Genomic DNA, 20,757 nt, shown 5'->3' on the forward strand with positions numbered 1-20,757 from the left:
ACAACTGTTGTGCATTTAATAGCCGCCAATTGATTCAAGTTGTAGATGTAAAACTAATTTTTCTTAAGCTTTGAGAATCTAAGCTTTAGAATCTAAAAAATTCACGTTACTGTGAATTTTTTAAAATTATGAAGTAGTTCATCCTCACAAAAGAATGCATGTATATACATGTGTACATACACACATATAAAAATGTTGCATATAAAATACTACGTATGATCTAAAGAACAATGAAATAAACATCCATATGCCTACCCCCCAGTTTAAGGACAGGATCAGTACCTCGGAAGCCCTCCCAGCCGCTCTGATCTTCCTTATCACCTCTTCCAGAAATAACTACCTGTTTTAATTTTGTTTATTTCCTTTGCTTTCCATAATAGTTTTATCTACAAGTGAGTGTGTATATCCCTAAATCATATTTAGTTTGAGACATCTTTGAACTTATGTGATATATTTTATATTTGTCTGTAATTTGCTTTTTTGCTAACATGACATTTCTGATAATCACCTAAGTTACTGCAATTGGTTACAGTTCACTCATTTTTCACTGTCATATACTATTCTATAATTTGAATAAACAATAATTTATATACCCATCCTTCTGTTAATGGACACTTTGGTTGTTTTCAGTATTTGTTTTGTATTATTATTATTATTAAGAGAGAGTACATATGCGAGGAAGGGGGAGAGGCAAAGGAAGAAGGAAAGAGAGAATCTGGAGCAGGCTCCACACCAAGCCAGGAGCCCATGGGAGGGGGCGGGGGGGGGGGGACGACTCGATCCCACGATCCTGAAATCATAACCTGAGCTGAAATCAAAAGTGGGACACTTAACTGACAGAGCCATCCAGGCGCCCTGCAATGAACATTCTTAAATACATCTCTTAGTGTATGTATATAAGAATCTTTCTTGGATAAATAACTAGGAGTAGGATCACTAGATTATAAGGTACACCAAATTGTGTTCCAAAGGACTGCATCACTTTACAATCCGTTAAACAAAGTGGCCTTCGTCCTCCCCAGACTTTTGGTACAGTCAGACTTTTTAATCATTGTACTGGGAAGTAAAAATCCTTTATAAATCACTTTCATTTGGGCGCCTGGGTGGCTCAGTGGGTTAAGCCGCTGCCTTCGGCTCAGGTCATGATCTCAGAGTCCTGGGATCGAGTCCCGCATCGGGCTCTCTGCTCGGCGGAGAGCCTGTTTCCCTCTCTCTCTCTCTCTGGCTGCCTCTCCGTCTACTTGTGATTTCTCTCTGTCAAATTAATAAATAAAATCTTTAAAAAAAAAAAAAATCACTTTCATTTATTCTTTGATGATTGGTCAATTAATTCATAAGTTCAACAGATTAAAATTCCTTAAAAAGTTAGCCCCCATTTACACACACAAAAATAAACCTTTTGAAACTATATTGACAAATTTAAGATATCTGATTATCTGAGCTACTTTACATGACTGAAAAGGCAAACAGTTCAACAAGTGAGCTCTAAGACTCGTAGCTATTGTCAGTCTAATGAATCAAACTCGTACATGCATCAAACCGTGCGCTCTTAAAACATTTAAGCACTATTTACAAATTCACCAGTTCTTTTACACACTTCAAATTAAAACCTTAAGTCTAACATCAAATTATCTTAACTTTTCTGATGAAATTTCAAGGTAATATATCAAATTCTCTTTATCTTTTCAAATACAATAACAAATACAACAGCAATAATTACAAAGTTCATTCCTAATTCATTATTACTAAGAGTATGAATTATTTCATTATTACAGTGGACTTACCTAACTGTAGGGCATAATTTACAATCATAGGCAGGTGAGATCAGAGAGTCCAAACTGCTATATGGATCACTGATTAGAGATTTGTGACCACGATCAAGATCAGATGTGACATCAGGATCATTCTACCAAAGTTACGTTAATTCATGGAGTCCTCATTGGAACTTCTGTTTGCTCTGTTGATGCTCAAGTTATCTACTGCTGCTTAAAAATTCCCCCAAAACTGAGTGGCTTAAAACAACAATAATTCTATTGTATTGGATGATTTTTATAATCATAAATTCAAGCACGGACTGGCCAGGAGGCTTGTCTGCTCCATATAGCTTTGACTAGGCAGCCATTTGGGTATAGTCAGCTGATTGTTGAGAGGAGTTGGATCGTCAAAGGGTAACTCACTTGTTTTGTCTTAATGTGGACATCTAGAAGGCTGGGCTTAGGTGAGCTAATTCCCAGGGAGTTTCTCCTGCAGAGTAACCAAACTTCTTACATGGCTGCTCAGGAGGCCCAGACAGAAAGAAGTCTGTGAGCTTTTAACGACTTAGCCTCAGAAGTTCTAGAATGTCACTTCCACCGTTTCCCATTGATTAAGGAAGTCACTAAGTGCACTAATTCAAGAAGTGAGCAATTCAACTCTACCTCTCAATGAGAGGAATGTCAAAAAATTTACAGCCAGCTTCAACCCACCACAGATGTGTTCTGCTTCCTATGTGAACTGATGACCCTGTCTAATTCACACTACCCTCTAGAATTTAGTTTCCCCGAAAATCATATGTGGCTAGGTATCTTTCTGAATTTTCTAATTTTTGCTATAAACATTTTTAAAACTTCATCATCTGATCTGGGAAAATAGGAATCTGAAATTCTACCCAGGTTGCAGTTAATCTCTTAGTCCATGATGACTTAATTTAACTTCATACTCCAGCCCTACCCCCAGTCTGGCTTGTACTGATTTATTTAAATTTTGATTTTTGTTTGCCTCTCTAGTCACAATTTAAAAACCATTGTATTACATCCTTTATTGGGAAAGGTCAGAGTTGACAGACCGCAGAGTGTCAGTGTCAAGTATATGCTAAGACATCAGCAGACATACAGGGAGACGGGACTGGAAACACAGGAGCTACATTCCAGCAAAAGAGGCCTATTCCCCACACAGGCCGCAGAGCTCCTGGATCTAAAGCATGGGCCATGGGCTGGGCAATGATTATTTCAGTAGTAAACATAATGAGCCCATAACTTAAATTGAGTTTTCTGGAGGAATCTCTGTGGTAGTGGCTTCTGTATAATTCTGGGGGGAGAAAGGTTGGGAGCCCAATAATGATCGAGAATGAATTACTCTCCAACTTTATTAATTTGAGGCTCAGGGTTAAATTGAAATTGGCTTAAAACAACAGTGTGGTATTTTCTGCAGACGTGATATAGTGTATAAAGATTCACGCTGGGTTCAGCTGGAGCACTAATACTAATTCCCAATCCTTTTACTGTTCCTTGGTGAAAATTCCCTCTCTCATTCCACCTGCCATCTCAAGTAGCTAGCACAAACTTCCGCCATTCTCCTCGGGGCCCCAACTCTGACGTTCTCAACCGATGGCCTTGTTTCCTTCTTCACGATTTCCTGTTCATCTGTCTCTCAAACTGACCTATGCCACATGCATTCTTCCCTCCAGTGTCAGAGAAAGAAGTGTTCCTGTGTTAGCAGGAGTCAGCTACTCTTTTTTGAGGATGATTACCCTCCTGCCTTCTTTATCACCTACACTATCTCTGCTGTCAATTTCTCTGATATGTTAGCTTCACCTATAAACTAGTGAAACATTTTCCAGTCTTAACAAAAATTGTTCAGTTCTAAGTTCCCCTCTAGCTAGTCTGATTCACCTCTCTCACTTTCATTGTCAAGTTTCCAAAAATACTTATACTAGACTATTCCACATCTTTAATGTATTCTCCAGCTTACTGTGACCTGGCTTTTGACTTCCCTACTTATGCTAAAATATGTATCAAATCCCAACTTTGGATTCCTTTCGACAGTTTTCAGCACTGCTTTCTATGTTGTAAACTAAACCTTCCTTAAAGATCTGCCCTTCCTCACCTGTCTTAAGGAATTCTTATCACTCTGATCATTCATTGTCAGGTTCCATCTTTGAATGCTCTCCCTAGAAATAATTCTTACGCGTCCTTCAGGGATCTGATCTTAACCAACGCTGTTTCCACTTATCCAACACTGACTATTTCCTTGGGCCACCTTATATGCCTGAAATGTTTACATCCTAATTAGCCTATGCCTTCTCCTTTGAGGCCCAGATCAATATGTTCAAGTTAAACTCTGCAAGAGGCCGAGATAAGCATGATGGGAGGACAGCCTACCTCAAATCGTCAAGTCAGGGAGCACTTTTTTAGAGAAGTGTAAGTTGAAACCTGAAAAAATTAAGAGCTAGTCAAAGCAAGAGTGGGGGGTGTGGAAAGAGGGGGAGTGAATTAGGCAGAGAAAGGCCAACAGCAGGAAGGTGCAAAGATTTGGGTTGTTCTAGGAAGTATGGCTGAAACATCAAGGGCGAAAGAGAAAACAGAAATGGGTTTCCTAATACTGAACCTGCTTTCTCAAACAGTGCAGAGTTAGCCCGCTCACCCAGCACAGTGCAGCAGAGGGCCAGACCAGGACTCTTCCCATCTTTGCACAGGGCAGAGCCTGCCTGTAGGGGGCCCAGGGGGACATGGCCTCTTTGTAGGCAGCATTATCACACAGGAGGCGAGGGAAAAGTTGAGCTGAGCACGCCCAGTATGTTCTTCACAAATTTTCCAATCAGACAAGTTTACCTCTCCAGGCAAAATGGATAAAGAAGCAAAGATAGGTGTTATCAAAGGAGTCATCCTAATAACCATCCATAGAATTTAAGCCAGACAAAAAAGTAGAGGGGAAAAGGGGATTGAATGATAATGAAAATGGGTGGGGTCAAGGTACTGGGAGTCTCCCCTAAACTGACAAATCGTGGCTGTGGGAATTCTACAGAAAAAGGGCGGAAAAGGATAAAAGGACAATGGCCCAAAGCCAGATATCTGCAGCCCGGATTTCAGTAGTACCAAACTTTGGTTCTGGCAGATTCGAGAAATGGCGGGGGTGGTGCCCCTGTTATGGAATGGAGGAAGAGGTTTTGGAGGTGAGAAGACCCAGGAATGGGAAAAGCGGGTAGAGAATGAATTAGCCACATAAATGACATAGTTCTAAGGATGACACAGAAGGAGGCGAAGAGAAAGACTGAACCAAAAGCTAAAGTCTTCAGTGGTTGAGATGGGAATGAGCGCAGTAAACGTTGGTGATGGGGGGAATAAGTACGGATGAGTTTTGAAGAAAGAGAGGAAGGGCATGAAGTGTTTTGAAAGAAGGTCGGGAGGCAAAGCCATCTACTCCACCTCTTAACCCCAAGGTGCTTCGGGTGCGAGAGAAGAAAAACAAAACCAAAAAACCAGCTTCCACATGGGCAGGCTGCAAATACAGCGAGGACCTCAGAGCAGAAGCAGCTTTGGGTTAAGGGAAGGAACCATTGGAACCTGAGGCTGCAGGGCAGTTTGCTGATGGCCCCGTAAGATATGCTGGAGGGCGTTTGGAAGACCACAGGGCAATTTTGGAGTTAAGGAAGGGTTAAGCTTGTTCTATTTGCACAAAATACAACGTAAACAGTAGTCCCAGAGTATGGCATCTTGAGGGCCCTGGGGACAGTAACTGGAGCAATATGTGGGGGGGGGGCATTTGGGGGAAGTTTGGCCCAAACAGAGATAAACAGAGGTGAACAGAGATGGGAGATGCAATAGAACTATTTTTTTAAGTCTTTTTTTTTTTTTTTTTTTTTTAGGATTCTAGTTATTTGGGAGAGAAAGACAGAGCATGAGCAGGAGGCAGGGGGAAGCAGAGGAAGAGGGAAAAGCAGACTTCTCACTCAGTGGGGAGCCTGACTCAGGCTCAATCCCAAGACCCTGAGATCATGACCTGGGCTGAAAGCAGACCCTTAACCGACTGAGCCACCCGGGCACTCCTCTTTCTTGTGGTCTTTTAAAGTGGGGGTGGGATTTTGATTCTAACTTGAAGTTATCTGTTTCTTTCTGGTAATGCAGCTTTGGTAAGGGTTCATAATGGCTTTCCCAAGAGGGACTAAATCCTGATACTCTCACCTTCTATTTTTCAAGTTAATTCTCTTGTCACTGCATTAGGTGAGGAACCTTTCCTTTTCCCTGGGCTTCTGCAGAAACCAACATCATTGCTGGCCCTGGGCCACCTTTTGAGTTCTTTGTTTTGCCAGCATGTCAAGGTACATGGCATCTTCTACCCAGGCCGTGCTTCCTCACCCGTTCATGCCTTTGTGTTTGCTCTCTTCCCTGGCATGGTCCTTACTCTTCTCCTTTGCCAGATAACAACAAATCGTATTCCTATTTCGAGACTGAATTTGAACACCAGTCTTTGATGCCTTTCCTGACCACCCCCACTATGATCTCACAAACACTACTGTTCCTCACTTGTGACTCTGATACCTTGAAGAACTAATTTATATTTGTCTTCCCAGTTATGCTGTAAATTCCTTGGGCCAAGAGTTATTTCCTACACATATTTTTATCCATAGTGCTTCATACATAGTAAGTTCTCATTAAGAATGTTGAATGGACGGTATAGTTCATCAAATAACCCATCTGTCTAGTGTGCTTTATACCAGAGTATCTCTCAGTATTTTTCCTTTCCCTTTTTCATTAACATCAAAGGAAGTTGGTCCCCTGATTTCCTGTCCTGTTCAGTCACAAATCTCTTACCCCCAGCTCCTCTGAAAGACGCCATTAACTCTTCCATTTCCTCCTTTACGTCCTCACGCTCTTTTCAACTGGCTTTTCCCCCTCTGTCCTCAAGCATATTAAGGTTTTAATTTTTCACCCATGATATCAACACCTCAACTCTGCTGCTCCTTGTGGATACTTCCTTGTTGCTGTCAGATTTTCCCACTAATGTGAGTGGCAAAAGCATCTCTCTATTTTTCTGCTTGTGCAGAAGCAGCTTTCAAGACTGCACAAAGTCACACACAAAAATAAACAAACAAAAATTACAAACCTTAAGGAAGAAAGGAAGTAATTTCCTAATATCCCATAATTTGGCAAGGCTAATGTGTGAAAGAAAGGCCCAATTTTAGAAATAAGTGCTTGATTTGGCCCATTTAACATTTTGTTTTATTTTTGTAAGATTTTTATTTATTTATTTGACAGAGATGGATCACAACTAGGCAGAGAGGCAGGCAGAGGGAGAGAGAGATAGGGAAGCAGGCTCCCTGCTGCACAGAAAGCCTGATGCGGGGCTCGGTCCAGGACCATGAGATCATGACCTGAGCCGAAGGCAGAGGCTTAACCCACTGAGCAACCCAGGCACCCCTCATTTAACCTTTTAGATAGGCTACCTTCTTTCTCAGGCTGTGACTTGTAGGTGTTGTTTTTGTTCCTCCAGGCTCATATATTAAGTCCAGAAGGATCGACAGTTCTAATCTTTGACTGATGACACTCTGCGAATCTGATGAAAGGTATATGCACCCCTCACTCCAGGAAAAATAAATGCATATTGTCACTTTCTGCTTTAGTGTCAGAGGCTCACAGATCTTTTGAAGTCCAACCGTGGATCCAGTTTTGAATTCGGTTTAAAATACCAGTTATTAGAGATGGTTTAAAGGTTTCTTTTTTTTAATCTTTATTTTCTAACTTCCCTAACGGTGAACTCATCCGAGACTGACAGACTTTGAGTTCAGAGTGGCTGCCATAGGAGACACTCAGTTTTCCCATCTGTAAAATGGGGTAATTAATATATATTTTTTAAAGATTTTATTTATTTGACAGAGAAAGAGAGATCACAAGTAGGCAGAGAGGCAGGCAGAGAGAGAGAGGGGAGGAAGCAGGTTCCCTGCGGAGCAGAGATCCCGACTTGGGGCTCTATCCTAGGACCCTGGGATCATGACCTGAGCTGAAGGCAGAGGCTTTAACCCACTGAGCCACCCAGGTGCCCCTGGAGTAATTAATATTAATCAGTCATTATGTTGCACAGATTAATACTTGCAAAGTCCTAATAATTGTGATTTTTCTAAGCTCCCTTTGGATCATCTGTTATTTAGGTTGTACTTTTCTTCTCTAGATGAAAGCAGATACAATGCTACAGCTGCTTCTTCAGCTATTCTGGTGTGGTTTTTTTTTTTTTTTTTTTGGTGAAGGAACACCTGCTTAGAATGTACCTAAGGAGTTATTTCTTTGTTTTTTGATAATTAAAGCACTGCTATGGAGATGGCTGACATCTGGATTCACTTTTAAAGACTTTGCTGTGTTTTCCTGGCTCCTGGGAGATTCATGAACTATAATGCATTCGATGGAAATGTGGTGATGTGCTTCAGTTTGCAACAGCAATTTTGCTCTTGCTTTGTTATTTCCCCACTGCAACGAGTGAGAGCTGCCACTCTGTTACTACTGCTAAGAGATTAAGGGAACTGAGCTGAGCTCCAGAAATTTAATACGCCATATAATGCCTGATTTACTTTGATTCTGGCTTTGACTTGAATTGATAAACTCACTTGGGACTGCTCGGCAGAATCAACACCTAGGGATTACATTTTTTAAAAATAAACTCGTTCTGAAATAGTTTCTTCTGGGGGGAGCATGAAAATCTAGCTCTCTTACCTATTTCCAACATTTACAGGGGAACAAAAACTTGGCAGAAGTATTCTAATATTACGATTTCGCCCAAAGTTATATTCCTTAATCTCCACTCAATTACAGCTCATTAAATTTTTCTAAGATTTCCTTCCCAGAACTATGTACTTTTGTTTCAGGCGGTTATAAATTACACCGTTACTTTCTCTACCTTGACATTCTTCTTGGCCTGTCACTCACAGGTAGTCACGCCAGCGGAGACACGTGGATCAGTCAGGGCTCCCAGCTGCAAAGGACATAAACCAATTCTGGCTGAGTAAGCAGAAAAGTTTAAAAGGAGATGGACAAACTCAAGAGAATCTCTGGGAGGTTGGAGGGACAGGTATGGAACTCGGCTTCCGGGAGCGATGCTCACTAGCGACCCGTGGGAGGGGCCCTGTAAGGTCACGCCCACTACTAACTTTTACTCCCACAAACACTAAAAGCAATTGCTGCCAATGCCACTGCCCACCAAGGCCACTTCCACGCTACGAATTTAACCTTGCAGGCACGTCTACCAGAAAATGTCAGATGCCCTTGCCAGCAAATTGGTTTCCAAGCAGAATTTTTCCTTCCTCAAGCTACTCACTTCCACGCAAAGTCTTATGCAGGTGTGCTGAATGTTGAAGGCTGGGTCCTGTGTCTGTAACATAGCTGTTAAGAGCCTCTTTTTCAGAGCTTACCTTGGTGAAGCAGCGCTTACATTAAGATTGGGGATTCCCTAAATGTAGCAAGTATTTTCAAAACAACCTGGACAGCCAGAAAATATGAAAATATTTTCTACAGGAGAGAATTAATATTTTGAGACTATATACTAAGAGCCAGATGCTTTAAATAGATTACTTAATCTTCAACAAAATAGATATTTTAACCCTATTTTATTTTTTATTTTTTAATTTTTTAAAAAGGTCTTATTTATTTATTATTGCAGAGAGAGAGAGAGAAGAGAGAGAGAAAGACAGAGAGCGCACAAGTGGGGGAGCCCAGGAAGAGGGAGAAGCAGGCCCCCTGCTGACCAAGCAGCCCAACGCAGGACCGATCTCAGGACCCTGGATCATGACCTGAGCCAAAGACAGACACTTAACTGACTGAGTCACCCAGGTGCCCTATTTTATTATCATCATGTGACAGCAAGTCCAAAAAACATCAGCAATAAAATATTTCTTCATAAATAAAAAAATTTCCTTCTTGCTGAAGTGAACTGTTTCCTACTCCTTGGTACACCAATATATATAAGAAGCCTCCAACTTTATTTCCAAGGTTTAAAAAAAAGAAGTTTGTTTAGAAATTCTCATTGAAGTGCCTTAAACAGTTTCATTTCCCTAGAATAGACCATAAAGAAAAAAAATAGACAATTTAACACATGATGTACATGAGTACCTATCTTTCAGTATTATTTCTAAGGAAACAATGAGTTCTACTTTTCATTTTAGAAGTACATCTCTCCCTTCTTACTGCCCCCCACCCCCAAAGAAGTATATCTCTTGAGCTTTGCAGTGTGAGCAGAGGTTCTTTTACCCTCTAGTAGTACCAGAAGCTTTAATAATAAGACAGAGCCTCCTTGGAGAGTCCCTTTCGTAGCTGTCTTGGCAAAGTGGTTCTTGGTGTTAAGAAAGGAAGGAGATGCATCCTAGTAATTTATATAGTGGCATGGGAGGAAGTACTTCTTTGCATTGGCATGAGGAAGACATTGTTTAAATGAATCCCCGGCTACAGAGAATTTGAGATCTTGAAGAATTGCTTTACCCATCATCAAGTCTTACAAATTCTGTCTCCTAAATATCGCTCCCGTAAGTTCTCTCCCCATCTTGGCCTGTTCAGACGCTAATGCTATTTGATGGAGACTATCCAGCGTTCTGCTAGATGCTCTCCCTTCCTGTCCTCTGTCTCAGCAAATTCCAATCTATTATTCACACAACTGTCAGAGTGACCCTTCTAAGCATGAGTGAGAGCACAAGCTTTCCTTGCTTAAAACCTTTCCTGACTTCCATGTCCTTCAGGAGATGCCATGCAAACTCCTTTGCAAGACTCAGAAATGTCTTTAAGATATAGCCCTTCCCTGCATGTTTGGCTTCATCCTTTGTCGTTCTTTAACTCAAACGCTGTAGGATATCTAATCCGAACTGCCTGCACTCCAAATGTGATGCTGTCTTAGGCCTCCTGCTCTGCCATATGTTGCTCATTCAGCAGCCTACCTCCTCCTACGTGCTGACCTCCGGTAAGTCTTCTCTCTTTTCCATATTCAAACGACATTAAGTTCTCCATACCCTGTGCTCCATCCCGCAGTGCTAGAGGCTTGCTTTCATATTAGAATGTAAATTACAGAAAAATAATTGCATTCTTGTCTGGCTTCTCTTACTAGACTCTACTTTTTTTTTTTTTTTTTTTTTTTTTAAAGCAGTGGCTATGTCTTTTATCTTTGCCACCCCTGCGTTTAGTGAAGTTTTTGGTATAGATATCATATACTCAATAAAATTTTTTAAAAAAATGCATGCCAGACTCGACACAGTATGCAAGCCATCAAGGTGGTAGCAGTCTAGTAGTTAGGACAGGTCAGATTCATGTAACTAAAACACAAGGCGGGAGATGCGCCACCACCGGAGTTCAAAGGAAATGCTTCGGTGACGTTAAGGAAAGAGCTCCCAGTTCCGGTTTCGGGGGGTGCGTGTGTACAAAACTAAGGAGAAGCAGGGGAGAAGATGACATTTGAAATGGACTCTGATGGGGGAATTTTAATACTTGGAGCTGCATCAAGTGTAAGGACCAGGTTAGATTACATACCGATATTGTAAAGCAGGGGGTGTCACACCAGATCATACAGTAGTCCCACCAAGCGTGTAAGAGAATACAGGAAAAAAGATGGAGAGGTAGTTTAGACTTTACATGCTGGCTAAGGAGTCAGTAATTAATTTAGAAGGCAACTGTAGTGTAATTAAAGGCAGTAATTAGCTGAAGAAAACTATTACAGCAACTGTAATATTCTGAGTGAGGAGTTACAAGGTCACCTTTGGCAGATAGTGTAGACAAGCAGACAGATCTGGGACACTTATTGGTGACATGATCTTGAACATGTTATTTAAATTAACAAACCCCAAATTTCCTAATTTATTTTAAAAGAATGCTGTAATTAAATTTATGTAAAGAGATTAGCACAGAGCTTGGCATGTACCAAGTGCTTGAATTAATCAGTGATAGTTCAGCTGCCACTGATAAAAATTCAAGTCAAATCAACATAAGTAAGTAAGGGAAATTATTAAGAGGCTAGTGACAAGATTAGTGGAACAGAATAGAGAGCTCGGAAATAGAACCACATGTAGATAATCAAATGATCTTTGACAAAGGAGCAAAGGCAATACAATGGAGCAAAGATAGTCTTTTCAAGAAATGGTGTTAGAAGAAGTGTACATCCATATGTGAAAGAAAGAGAAAATGAGAGAGAGAGAGAGAGAGAAAAGAAAGAAAGAAATCTAGACATAAATTTTACACCCTACACAAAAATGAACTCAAAATGTAGCATAGGCCTAAATGTAAAATGCAAAACTAAAAAAGGCCTAGAAGATAACATATGAGAAAATCTAGATGGCCTTGGGCTTGGTGATGACTTTGTAGATACCATACTCAAAGCTCAGTCCATGAAAGAAAAATTGATAAGTGGGATGTCATAAATATTAAAAATTCCTATGAATTTTTGTGAAAAACACAAAAAACTTCTGTGAATTTTTGTGAAAAACACTGTTAAGAGAATGAAAAGACAATCCGCAAGCTGGGAGAAAATCTTTGCAAAACACTTATCTGGTAAAGGACTGACTGGTGTCTGATTTCTATACAGAACTCCTAAAACTCAGCAATAAGAAAGCAAACAGTCTAATTGAAAAAGGGCAAAAGATTTGAGCAGACACCTCACTAGAAAAGATATAGAGATGGCAAATAAACTTATGAAAAGATACTCAACGTCACATGTCATCAGAAAATTACAGAATAAAACAATGAGATACCATTTCACATCTCCTAGAATGGCTGAAAGCCAAAATGCTGACAACACCAAGTGCTGGCAAGGACGTGAGGCAGCAAGAACTCTCATTCATTGCAGGTGGGAATGCAAAATGGTGCGCCCACTTTGGAAGACAATTTGGCAGTTTCTTACCAAACTGAATATTCTCTTACCATATGATCTGGCAATTACACTTCTTGCTACTTACCTAAATGACCTGAAAACTTGTGTTCACACACAAAAACCAGAGCATGAGTGTTTATTGTAACTTTATTTATGATCACCAAAACTTGGAAGCAACCAAGATGCCCTTCAAAGAGGTGAATGGATAAGCAAACTGTGGTACATGGGCACAATGGAACATGATCAAACCATGAAGAGAAAAGAGCTATTATACCATGAAAAGACATGAAGGAAACTGAAGGACATATGCTAAGAGAAAGAGGTGAATCTGAAAAGCCAATATACTACATGATTTCAAATATCTGATGTTCTGAAAAGGGCACAACTAGAGACAGTAAAAAGATCAGAGATTGCTAGGGGTGGCGGGGGGGGGGGGGTGGTTTGAGGGAAGGATAAATAAACAGAGCACAGGAGATATTTAGGGCAGGGCAACCATTCAGCATGATACTGTAGTGGTTAGTATATGGCATTATACTGCTAACAAAGTCCATAAAATAAAACATAAAAAATGAGTCCCAATGTAAATAAGCTATAAACTTTAGTTAAAAACAATGTAAGAATATTGGCTCATCAATGGCAACAAAAGTACCACACTAGTGGAAGATGTTAATAGCAAGGAAACTACAATGGGGAGATAGAGGGAATATGGGAATTCTTTGTACTTTCCATTCAATTATTTATGTAAACCTGAAACTGCTCTGAAAATAAAGTTATAAATTTAAAAATTCACCAAGCAGTATATATAAAATTCATGCAGTTTAATAAAAAATAGAAAAGTTGAGGTGCCTGGGTGGCTCAGTGGGTTGAAGCCTCTGCCTTCGGCTCAGGTCATGATCTGGGGTCCTGGGACCGAGCCCCACATTGGGCTCTCTGCTCAGCAGAGAGCCTGCTTTCCCCTCTCTCTCTGCCTGCCTCTCTGCCTACTGTGATCTCTGTCTGTCAAATGAATAAATAAAATATTTTTTTAAAAATGGAAAAGTTGTGTTTAAAAGAAAAAAAAAAGCTACTCAGGTAATTCCCAGAAACAAAGACAACCCAGAGCTTTAGGGACTAAACCTGGGAATTTGATTTCTCTTTTCTTCTGTTTTAACTCTCTGATAAATAAACAGGTTTTCTTTACATGTCAGGAATAGTGACGTTCCCCACTCCCTCCACCCAAAAGGACCTAGACTGGTATATGAGGCTGGTGACAGTGTGGAGAATCTGGGATACTTAGTCAACAGAGAAATTTTACTGAACCCCTGAACAATAGTGACCCGTGTTACATGATAGCAAACAATGGGCATTACTGTTGCCTACAGTAAGGAGATAAAAGGGGAGCCTAATGAAATGTTAAAAAACTGAACTTAGAGAAGTCTGGGTGGCTCAGTCAGTTAAGCGTCTGCCTTCCTTCAGGTCGTGATCCCAGGGTCCTGGGGTCGAGTCCCATATTGGACTCCCCACTCAGCAGGGAGCCTGCTTCTCCCTTTCCTACTCGCCTTGCTTGTGCTCTCTCTGTCTGTCAAATAAATATATAAAATCCTTTTCAAAAACCCCTGAACTTATTTTCAAATTGTAGATTCATGTGCCATTATTCCTGAGATATTTTCACTGGGTATAGGATTCTGGGTTGACAGTTCTTTTCTTTCAGCACTTGAAAAACATTGTTGTTTCATTCTGACCTCCATGTTTCTGATGAGAAATTTGCCGTCATTTCCATTGTTTTTCTCCCATAGGTGAGGTATACTTATATAAAATTAACAGACCTTTTAGAATCTCTAGCAGTAAGAAAGTTTTATTCCAGCCCAAGTTAGGACGGCTGTGAGGCATACACAAACTTCACAAAGAAGACAGTGCTCCTGTAAAGGGACATTTGGTGGAGAGTTATATACATCTTTTTACATTAAAATGTTACAAATTATCAGACAAAGGACATTTCAGAAAGTTGCAGACCTTATCTTAAGTTTCTAGTATATGCAGGGCTGTATGGCTTTATGGGAATCAGGGAAGTTTCTTTCTTTTCCTTATATTTTGTGTTCAGAATGTTCTTTTTTGGTTATTTTAACAGAGTAGATGTACAACGTGTGCTTGGGGCAGAAACAGACCCAGGATTTGAAGTTTTGTCAAGTCACTTTCACCTTGGTTAATGTTAAAGAATAGCTTCCCTGGGAGCCCAGAAGCAGGGCCCACGAACACTGGAAGTTGAAAATTTCCTTTATCAGGTGTCAGTTCTTTCTAGGTGCTGTCATGATTTTTCCTTCATCTTCAGTTTCCACAAGTTTAACTATGATGTATATTGGCATAGATTCCTTTTGTTATATCCCGTTTGGGGTTCATTCAGATTCTTGAGTCTATAGGTTATGTTGTTAAATTTGGTAATTTTTTAGCCATTATTTCTTTAAGTAATTTTTCCACACTACTCTCTTTCTCCTCTCCTCCAAAACTCTAATAACATGAATGTTAGATATTTTGTGAAAGTCTCACAATCCCGTATGGTTCTGTTTATTTTTAATTTTTTTTTTAGTCTATTTTCTTTTTGTTGTTCAGATTGGGTAATTTCTATTACTCTATCTTCAGGTTCACTTACTCTTTCCTCTATTTCCTACACTGCTTTTGAGCCCATCCAGTATGGTTTTTATGTAAGTCCTCCTTTTCCTCCTCCTTCTCCCCCCCCCCCCACCGCTGCCTTCTTTTTTTAATCTTCTATTGCATTGTTGAGACTTCATTTTTCTTGAGGCACTCTAATTTTAAATATTTTTTCAAGTGTGTTTGTAATTGCTTGATGCAGCATTTTTATTAGTGCTGCTTTAAAATCTTCAGAAAATTCTAACACCTCTGACGTTTCACTGTTGGCATCTATTATTTGTCTTATTTTCATTCAGTTTGAGATCTACCTCATTCTTGGTATGACAAGTGGTTTTCAAACAAAACCTGGAATTTTTCATATTATATGATTCTGTATCTTATTTAAACCTTTGGTTTTAAACGTTGTCTGATACCACTCCAGCAGGGGAGAAGGGTTGTTACCCTGTTACTGCCACGTAGTGGTAGAAATCTAGATTCCCTGCTTGGCCTGATCTGACAGTGGATGGGAAAGAAGAGCTCCTCATTACTACTGGGTATAGACAGATGTTCCAGCTCTCCACATGGTCTGTAAATGACACTGTGGTAGGTTTGGCCTCATTATTCCTGGGTAGTGGTGAAGGTCCTGACTCCCCATATGGTAACCACTGACAATATGAGGGAAGGAGAAGGCTTGTTACTGGTGATGGAGATGATAGTCCAGGCTCTTTACATGGGCTTCTCTGATACCACCCAAGCAGGGGTATCAAGGCATCTCATTTAACTTGAGGGTAGAAGTCTAGGTACCCTACTCAGCCTTCGCTTCTTGGGTAGCCCACAGTTTTTTCTGAGATATTTTGCTGGAGTAGAGCAGTCATTTTCTCAAAGTTTTCGATCTTCCCAGGCTTTCCCTTCTTTCCTGTTTTGCCTAGTGACAGCAGCCTTTTCTTGAAACTTTTGTTGTTTGTGCCTATCAAGAGTTTCTGAGTTGTTAGATTCTTTAACTTTAATTCTGTAATATATGAGGCAAAAGAAAAATCCAAAGCTCTCATCATCACCCCAGTACGGTACTGGCACAAAAACAGACATGCAGATCGGTGGAACAGAATAGAGGACCCCAAAATGGACACTCAACTCTGTGGTCAACTATTCTTCGACAGAGCGGGAAAGACTATCCAATGGAAAAAAGATAGTGTCTTTGACAAATGGTGCTGCATGGGACAGCCACATGCAGAAAAATGAAACTGGACCACTTTTTTACACCATACGCAAAAATAAACTCAAAATGGATGACAGACCTCAATGTGAGACAGGGATCCATCAGAATCCTAGAGGAAAACACAGGCAGCAAACTCTATGACCTTGGCTGCAGGTCTCTCTTGTGTTCCCTCTCTCACTGTCTCTCTGTCAAATAAATAAATAAAACCTTTAAAAACAAAACAAAACAAAACTACTCACTAAATCTAGCCCACAAAAAAGGGAAAAAGAATTCGTTTCTACTTCTTGAAGGGAGGAGTGTCAAAATTCTTGTGGACATATTTATTTATTTATTTTAATTCAATTTAGTTAATTTATACAATAGTATTAGTTTTGGGGATACAATCCAGTGATTCTTATAACACCCACTGCTCATTCTATCACATGCCCTTCTTAATGCCCATCACCCAGTTACCCTGTCTCCCCGCCAACCCCCCTTTCTTCTTGTTAGACATGTCTCCAAAGGCAAGAGAATCAGAAGCAAAAGTGAACTATTGGGACTTGATCAAGTTAAAAAGCTTTTGCAGATCAAAGGAAATAGTCAACAAAACTAAAGGCAACCTACAGAATGGGAGAAGCTAGTTGCAAATGTCTTATCAAATAAAGGGCTAATATCCAAAATTCATAAAGAACTTATCAAACTCAATATCTGCTGTGCCTGGGTGGTTCAGTTGGTTAGATATCTGCCTTCAGCTCGCGTCGTGATCCCAGGGTCCTGGGATTGAGCCCCAGGGCTGGCTCCCTGCTCAGCAGGGAGTCTGCTTCTCCCTCTCTCCCTCCCTGCTGCTCATGCTTTCTCAAATAGAAAATTAAAAACAAACAAACACACCTCCAAGACCAAAAAAACAAAAACAAAAAAAACCCCTCAACATCTGTAACTGTCCCTCAGAACAATGTACTGACCAAACATGCTTGAACATGTACCAGCAACAGGCCTCTGAGGGAGAGGATGATATACATCCTCGAAGCCAAGCAGCAGGGAACGCCCAGCCCACTCAGCTCAGGGTGGAAACCCGCCTGCTTCTTTTTTCTTTTATCTCCCCTTCTCCAAGAGATCACCCGGAGTTAATTAGATGATTCCTTTAAGTGTGTTTCCTCAACCACAAATCCTATACTGCTTGATCAGACACATCTTGTTTATCTATAATTTCCTTCGACTCCTTTGTTGATTGTTGTCTTGTATCTAATAAATATGGGACCGAGGAGTTGTTCGAGGTGGCAGGCAGTCCTCTCAACTGCCAACCCCTGCTCCCGTTCTCTTGAAGCTGACGTGTTTGCGCCTCATTCTTCTCCTGTGCACTGTTGGAAATCAGCAAGTGGCTGTTGGAAAGCAGCAAACACCCAAAAAGCAAAAAATCCAGCCAAGAAATGGGCAGAAGACATGAACGGACATTTCTCCAAAGAAATGGCCAACACTTGAAGAAATGCTCAACATCACTCGGCATCAGAGAAATACAAGTCAAAACCACAATAGGATACCACCTCACACCAGTCAGAATGACTAATATTAATAAGTCAAGAAACAACAGATGTTGGCAAGGATGTGGAGAAAGAAAGAAAGATTCCCACACTGTTGGTGGGAATGCAAGCTGGTGCAGCCACTCTGGAAAACAGTATGGAGGTTCCTGAAAAAGGTAAAAATAGAGCTACCCTATGACCCATCAGTTGCACTACTAAGTATTTATCCAAAGGACACAAACAGTGATTTGAAGGGGCACCTGCACTCCAATGTTTATAGCAGCAATGTCCCCACTAGTCAAACTATGGAAAGAGCGGAGACATCGATGGACAGATGCATGGATAAAGATGTGGTGTATGTACAATGGAATACTACACGGCCACCATAAAGAATGAAATCTTTCTGTTTGCAATGACATGGATAGGACTAGAGGGTATTATGCTAAGTGAAATAAGCCAGAGAAAGACAAATACCATATGCTTTCACTCAGATATGGGATTGAAGAAACAAAATAGAAGAACATAGGGGAAGGGAAGGGAAAATAAAACGAGATGAAAACAGAGAGGCAGGCAAACCATAAGGGACCCTTCACCTCAAGAAAACAAGCTGAGGGTTGCTGTGGGGGGAAGATTTGTGAGGGGATGGGGTAACTTATTGATGGGCATTAAGAAGGGCATATGATGTAATGAGCAATGGGTGTTACATGCAACTGATGGATCCCTGGGTTGTACCCCTGAAACTAATAACACTGTATAAATTAACTAAATTGAATTTAAATAAATAATAAATAAATAAACAAACAAACAAATAAATAAATCCACAGGAATTTCGATGCTCCTCCCTTCAAGAAGTAGAGACATGGGGCACCTGGGTGGCTCAATGGATTAAGCATCTGCCTTTGGCTCAGGTCATGATCCCAGGGTCCTGGGATTGAGCCCAGCATCGGGCTGTCTGCTCGGCAGGGAGCCTGCTTCCCCCTCTGTCTCTGCCTGCTTCTCAACCTACTTGTGCTCTCTCTCTGTCAAATAAACAAATAAAATCTTAAAAAAAAAAAAAAAAAGAAGAAGACTAATGCTCTTTCCCCTAATTGTGGGCTAGATTTAGTGAATAGTTTTTTTTTTAAGATGTTATTTATTTTTTATTTATTTAAGATTTTATTTATTTATTTGATAGAGACAGGAACAGTGAGAGAGGGGACATAAGCAGGGGGAGTGGGAGAGAGAGAAGCAGGCTTCCTGCAGAGCAGGGACCTGAGCTGTCAGGCAGACGATGCCTGAGTCACCCAGGTGCCCCTGGTAAATAGGTTTTAACTAGTCTCCCTCCTCCAGTTCTATGCAACCACTAATCTACTTCTGTGCTATAGATGTGCTATTTCCAGACACCTCATATAAGTGGATTTATATAGTATTTGGTCTTTTGTAACTAACATTTGCCACTCAGCATAATACTTTGAAGGTTCATTGATGTTGTTGCATGTATCAGCACTTTATTCCTTTTTATTTCATTGTATGGCTATACTCCATTGTATGGATACACGGATATAAAACGTTAATGGAAATTTTGGTGTTTCCACTTTTTGGCTGTTTTGCTGCTACATAGTTACGCTATGTAGTTCTGCTACTACAAACATGTGTAAACAAGTTGCTATGTGGATATATTTTCATTTCTCTTGGGTATATACCAAGGCGTGAAATTTCTGGGCCACACGGCAAATCTATGTTTAAGATTTTGAAAAACTGTCAAACTGGACAATATTCCCTCATCCACAAACATGAGATGTCTTTCCATTTATTTAGGTCTTCTTTAATTTCTTTCAACAAAGTTTTGTAGCTCTCAGTATACAAGTTCTTCATCTTTTTCATTAAATTTATTCCTAAGTATTTATTCTTTTTGATGCTATTATAAATGGAATTTTCTTACTGTCACTTTTAGATTGGTCATTGCTAGTGTAGAAGTACAACTGATTGTTGTATATTGATCTTGTATCCTACAACCTTTGAACTTGTTTATTATTTCTAATAGTTTTTAGTGGATTCCGTTGAACTTGTTTATTATTTCTAATAGTTTTTAGTGGATTCCTTAGGATTTTCTATATACAAGATCATGTCATCTGCATGGTTTTACTCCTTCCTTCCCAATCTGGGATTTTTTTTTCTTGCCTAACTGCCCTGGCTAGAACCACTAGTGCAGTGTTGATTGGTAGTGGTAGGAACAGACATCTTTATCTTGTTCCTGTTTTTAGGGAGCAAAGATTCAGTCTTTTACCGCTACTAATGTTAGCTGTGGGCTCTTCATAGATGTCCTTTATTAGGTTGATTTGGATTATGGATTTTGCTGAAACATGTATTTAAATCATATGCTACCAGAGCAGTGTAGAGTGTCACTTGGCTAGTGAAACTAGCCAAAAAATAAGCTTTCAAATCCACATGATTTTTTCTTCTAATCTTGTTTTATTAGGCATTTTGGGGGCAAAATTATATGATAATTGCATACCTCATCTGAAGCCTGGTCCTTTCAGTATCCAATTTTGGTAGAGAGGTTTATGAAAACACACAATATACCTGTCCAAAGCCAAGAAAAATTGAAAAGAATTCAAACATTTTTGGAATCTCTCAAAGAATATCAAATGGGATCCGATTCAAATTCCAAGAAAAAACTTTAAAAATCTTTCTTTCTTCATTCCTATCCCATTCAGTCTCCCTCAGGAACCCACAATTAAGGTCTTCTTTTTTCCCCATTCTCTGCCTTTCTGTATCCATTCATTATATCACAAATTGCCCATGTGTAACACATAGGCCAGTCTATGCCTGCATTTAATTTGATAAAACATCTTAAACACAAATTTAATTAGTTGT

The 20,757-nt window shown here is 40.1% G+C and overlaps 1 protein-coding gene and 1 long non-coding RNA gene across 2 annotated transcripts in view; one reads left to right on the top strand and one right to left on the bottom strand.

Moving 5' to 3' along the window:
* FTCDNL1 (formiminotransferase cyclodeaminase N-terminal like) overlaps window positions 1–6,166 on the bottom strand; it is a 38,927-nt gene extending 32,761 nt beyond the window's left edge. The window contains 1 exon segment of the mRNA XM_032354314.1: window positions 5,940–6,166. The gene's annotated coding sequence lies outside the window, so the exon portion shown is untranslated.
* Window positions 1–9,442, top strand: part of LOC116597031 — a 35,451-nt gene extending 26,009 nt beyond the window's left edge. The window contains exons 2-3 of the long non-coding RNA XR_004288447.1: window positions 8,675–8,814; window positions 9,403–9,442. This is a non-coding gene — a long non-coding RNA (uncharacterized LOC116597031). The remainder of the gene's footprint in view (window positions 1–8,674; window positions 8,815–9,402) is intronic.
* Window positions 9,443–20,757: the final 11,315 nt, after the last annotated feature.

Source organism: Mustela erminea, chromosome 8 (assembly GCF_009829155.1).
Source record: "Mustela erminea isolate mMusErm1 chromosome 8, mMusErm1.Pri, whole genome shotgun sequence".
Classification (NCBI taxonomy): Eukaryota; Metazoa; Chordata; class Mammalia; order Carnivora; family Mustelidae; genus Mustela; species Mustela erminea.